Below are 5,608 nucleotides of genomic sequence, written 5' to 3' on the forward strand. Positions count from 1 at the left end.
TAACCCAAACCATAAAGCTAACACGAACACTACGCCTGTCCCTAATACCTAACCCGAATGCAATCCTAACTGTAAACTGAATCCTAACCCTAACACTAACACTAACCAGAATAGTAATGTCTCGCCCTAAACAGAACCCTAATGCTAACTCTAACCCCAACAGGATCACTAACCTTAACCCTAACCTGATCATAACACTAACCCTAAACTGAATCTGAACACTAACCTAACATGTAGCTGAATCCTAACCCTAACCAGAAACCTAACACCAACAATAAACCTAACATTAATCCCAACCTTAACCCTAACCCTAACACTAACCATAACATTAACATGAATCATTAACCTATCCATAACCTGAGGCATAAACCTAACCATAACCTTAACCTAATCATAACGCTAAGACTAACTTGAACCCTAGTGTTAACGCTAACAAGAAGCCTAACCCTAACCCTAACCGGATCCCGAACCCGAACTCTAACCCTATCCCAAATGTGAACACTAACTATAACACTAAACCTAAACCTAAGCAAAACCATAAGCCTAACCAGAACCCTAACGTAAACCCAACCCTAACCCTAAACTGAAACCAAACCCTGAATCTAACACTAAACGTAACCTGAAACCGAACCCTAACTTTAACACTCACCCTATCCCTGAACCTAACATAGACCGTAACCCTAATCCTAACCATTAATCTAACTCAACCTTAATCCTAACATGAAAGCTAACCCTAATCCTAACAGTATACTTAACATGAACCCTAACCCTAACCCCAAACCTAACACTAAAACTCTACCTACCAATAACCCTAACAAGAATGCTAACCCTAACCCACCTGAACCCTAACACTAAAGCTAACCCTAACTCAAACCCTAACCCTAACACTAACCTGCACCATAACCCTAACCCTAACCGGTACCCTAAATCTAACCCAAACCCTAACCCAAAACCTAACCCTAAACTACATTTGAACCCAATTACTAACGCGAATCCGAACACTAACCATAACATAACTCTAAACTGCACCCTTAGCCTAACCCTAAAACTAACCCTAAACCTAAAGCAAACACTAGCTCTAACCCAACTAAACCCTAACCCGAACACTAACCCTAAACCTAACCAGAATTCTAACCCTAAGCATAATCCTAACTCAAACCCTAGCCTGAACCAAACGGTTATTGTAATCCAAAGCATGACGCCATCCTACCATTAAATGTAACCCAAACCCGAACCCGAACTCTAACCCTAACACTAACCCTAATCCTAACGCGAGCCCTAACCCTAACCCTAACCCGAAGCCTAATCCTACCCTAAATCTAACCCTAACCCAAATCCCGAACCCGAACTGGAACCAGAACCCCAATCAGACCACTAACTCTAATCTTACACCTAACCATAACCCTAAAACAAAACTGAACCCTAAACCTTGCACTAACCCTAACCTTAAGAGTAACCCTAAACCTAACCCTAACCCTAGCCTGAAAACTAACGCTAACTCTAACCCAAACCCTAACCCTAACCCTAACCCTAATCTAACCCACCTCTAAACCTAGCCATAAACCTTAGCCTAACCATAACCCAAACCATAGCAGTAACCCTATCATTAATCCGAACGGCAACCCTAACCCTAAAACTTCCTAGATCCCCAAAACGAAGCCTAACCCCAACCCTAGCCCAACAATAACCGTAACACTAATAATAAACCTAACTCTAAACCCTAAGATTAACTTTAAGCCTAAAGAAAACCGATGCTGGCCATGACCCTAACACTGACCAGACCCCTAACCCTAGCTTTACAACAACCCAAAACCTAATCCCTAACCTGAACCCTAACCCAGACCCTAACCTGAACCCTAACACTAACCCGAACCCTAACCTGACCCCTAACCTTAAAACTAACTGTAACCCAAACAGAGCCTAAGCGTAACCCTAACGATAACCAAGTCCTGAAACCTAACAGTAATCCTAACCCTAACCCTAACCTGAACCCTAACCCTAAACCTAACCGGAACCCAACCATAACCATAAACCTAACCCTAACAGTAACCATATCCCTAACCCTAACCCGAACCTGCACCCAACTCTACCATTAACCCTAGGCCTAACCCTAACATTAACTCGTATCAGAACACTAACCCTAGCCCTAAACTTAACATGTACCCTAACCCTAATCCTAACCTGAAGCCTAACCCGAGCCTAACCCTAACCATAAACAATCCCTAACCTGAAATGGAACCCTCACGCTAATCCAAACACTAACCCTAAAACTAAACTTAACCTTATACCTAACGCTAACCCAAACTGTAAGGCTTACCCTAACACGAAACCTAATCAAAACCCTAAGCTGAAGTTGAATCATAAAACTAACCCTAACTCTTACTCTAACTCTTACTCTGACTCTAAAACTAACCTGTACCCTAACCCTAACACTAACCTTAACCCTAACCTTAATCCTCACCCGAAACCTAAACTTAACGCTAAACATAAACCTAATCCGAACCCTAACCTAAAACCCAAAACCAAACCTAAACCGAACTCTAGCCCTAACACTAACCTGAACACTATCGCTATCCCTAAGCCTAACCAAACTAACCATGACACAAACACTAACCCCAACCCTAACCCTAACCCTAACCCAACAAAAGCCTAAGAGTAAACCTAGCCCTAACCCTAAGCCTAACCCTAACTCGAACTCTAACAGCAACCCTAACAATAACCCGAACCATAACCCTAAACGAACCCTAACCCTAACCTAAACTTGAACCCTAATGCTATCTGTAACCCAAACCAACCCTAACCCTAACCCTAGAGCAAACCCGAAGCCTAACCCTAACCCAAACTCTAACACTAACCCTAAACCTAACCCAAACTCGAACACTAACCCTAACCCATTCCTACCCCTAACCCTAAAAATCTCTAACGCTAACCCAAACCAACCCTAACCCTAACCCTAGCACTAAAGCCAAGCCTAATCCTAACCCCAACCCCAAACCTAATAGTAACCCGAAACCAAAGTCTAACCCTAACCCTCACCCTAACCGTTAGCTAAACTGAACTCAAAACCTAACCCTGACACGAAGCCGAACCCGACAATAAGTGAAACCCTAACACAATCTGGAACCCGAACCCTAACCTTAACCCTAATCAGAACACTAACCTCTCCCTAAATGTGACACTAACTGTAACCCTAATCCTAACCCTAAACATAACCCGAAACGTAACACTAACACTAACCCGAACAAGAAGTTGAAACCTAAATCTAATCTGAATCCCATATCTAAACCTAACATGAACCCAACCCTAACCCTATAGCTAACCATTATCCTAACACGAATATTAACCCTAACATTATCAGAAACCCTAACCTGAACAGTAACCCTAACCCTAACCCGAGTCCTAGCTCGACACTAACCCTAACCCTAACATGATCTTGAAGCTGAACCCTAATCCTAACACTAACCTGAACACTAACTCTAACACTAAACCCAATCCTAACCCTAACCCCAACCCTTAACCTAACCTTAAAACTAACACTACACCGAACCATAACCCTAAATCCAGCCCTAATTCTAACCCTAACCCTAACCTGAATCCAACCCTAACCCGAACCCTAACACTAACCCGAACCCTAAAGCTAAGGCTAACCTTAAACCGAAACTGAAAGCTAATCGTAACATTAATTCGAAAACTAAACATAACCCTATACATAACCCAACTCCAACCCTAAACTGAAGGGAACCGTAATCCTAACTCTAACGTGAACTCTAAGGCTAAAGCTAACCCTAAACCAAACCTGAAACATAACCATAACCATAATCCAAATACTAACACTAATACTAAACTTAATGCTAACCCAAACCATAGCCCTTACCCTAACATGAATCCTAACTCTAACTCTAACCCGAAATCGAACCATAATTCTAAACCTAAGCGTAAACTTAACATTAACCCTAAGCCTAACCCTAATCCTAACCTGAGACCTAACCCTAATGCTAACAATAACCAGAACCCGAACCCTAGCCCTAACGTGAACACTAATGCTAAATCTAATCCGAACCCGAACCTGACCCCTAACCATAACCCGAACCCTATCCCTAACCCGAACACGAACCCAACCATAGCCCTAAACCTAACCCTAATCCTAACACGAACCCTAACCCTAACTCGTACCCCAAACCGATCCCTAACACTAACCCTAAACTGAAGACGGACCCGATCCTAACCCCAACCCTAACCCTAACACTAACTCTAACTCTAACACTAAATAGACCACTAAACCTAACCCTAACACTAAGCTGAACCCTAGCACGAAACTTAAACTAAAGCTAAACCGACCAGTGACCTGAGGGCTAACTCTAACCCTAAACCTAAACCAAAAGAGTACACGAACCCTAACTCAAACCCTAACCAGAACCCTAACCCTAACCCCAACCCTAACCTTAACACTAACCCTAAACTAAACCCTAACCCTAACCCTAACAATAACCCGAACGTTAACCCTAATGGGAAGGCAACGATAGCCCTAATTCTAAGCAAACAGTAACACTTACCCTAAGCCTAACCATAACTCAATCCTGAACCCTAACTCTAACACTCACTCAAAGCCTAATCCGACCCTAACACTAACCAGAATCCTAAGCCTAACCATAACCCCAATACTAAATGTAGCCCTAGCCATAAACCAGCCTGAACTTTAACCTGCACCCTGACCCTAACCCTAAGAGGAACCCAACCATAACCCTAACACTAACCCTAACCCTAACCCGAACCCGAAAGCTAACCCTAAACCTAAGCCTGACCTTAACCCTGTCCCTAGCCCTAACTCCAATCCCAACCCTAAACCAAACCAGTACACAAACCCTAACCTGAACTCTAAGCCTAACCTTAACCCTAACCCGAACCCGAACCCAAACCCTAATCCTGACCCTAAACCTAACCCGATCCCTAACACAAACTCTAACACGAACCTTAACCCGAAAGCTAGTAATGATTCAAACTTGGATACAAAGATGTTTCTTTCTGTCAACTTACAAACCGAGAGAAGAAAGTGTGTTCTCTAAAGAATTTGAGTGTTCCTGTCCCTAGGAACTCCACGGCCCTGTTTCCAAACCTCCTTTTGGATGGTGATCATTAACAGGTGGAAGGAAGGGAGATGGGGCATGAAGGTACTTCCAGGAGTTGATGTTATCCATAGTTTAACTCAGCTGTAGTAGTGATTGCCCCTGATACCAAGATGTTTCTTACCATCTTCTCACAAAGCCAGGATAAGAAAGTGCCTTCTCTAAGGAATTTGACTGAGATTCTGTCTCAAGGCCCTACATGGTGCTGTGAACAACTTTCTTTGGGAAGGCCATCCTTAGGAGCTGGAAGGAAAGGAGACTGGGCATGAAGTTACTTCCGGGAATGGCTGGTATCCATCGTTTCACTCAGCTCTAGTAGTGATTGCCACAAAATAGAAAGATGTTTCATAACATCTACTTACTGTCCAGGATAAGAAAGTGCCCGGTCTAAGGCAAGTGAGTGAGAGTCTCTCTGAAGGCCCTATGTGGACCTGTGCAAAACCTTTTTGGGAAGGCGATCTTTAGGAGTGGGAAGGAAAAGAGAT

This window comes from Diceros bicornis, unplaced genomic scaffold (assembly GCF_020826845.1).
Source record: "Diceros bicornis minor isolate mBicDic1 unplaced genomic scaffold, mDicBic1.mat.cur scaffold_90_ctg1, whole genome shotgun sequence".
Lineage (NCBI taxonomy): Eukaryota > Metazoa > Chordata > Mammalia > Perissodactyla > Rhinocerotidae > Diceros > Diceros bicornis.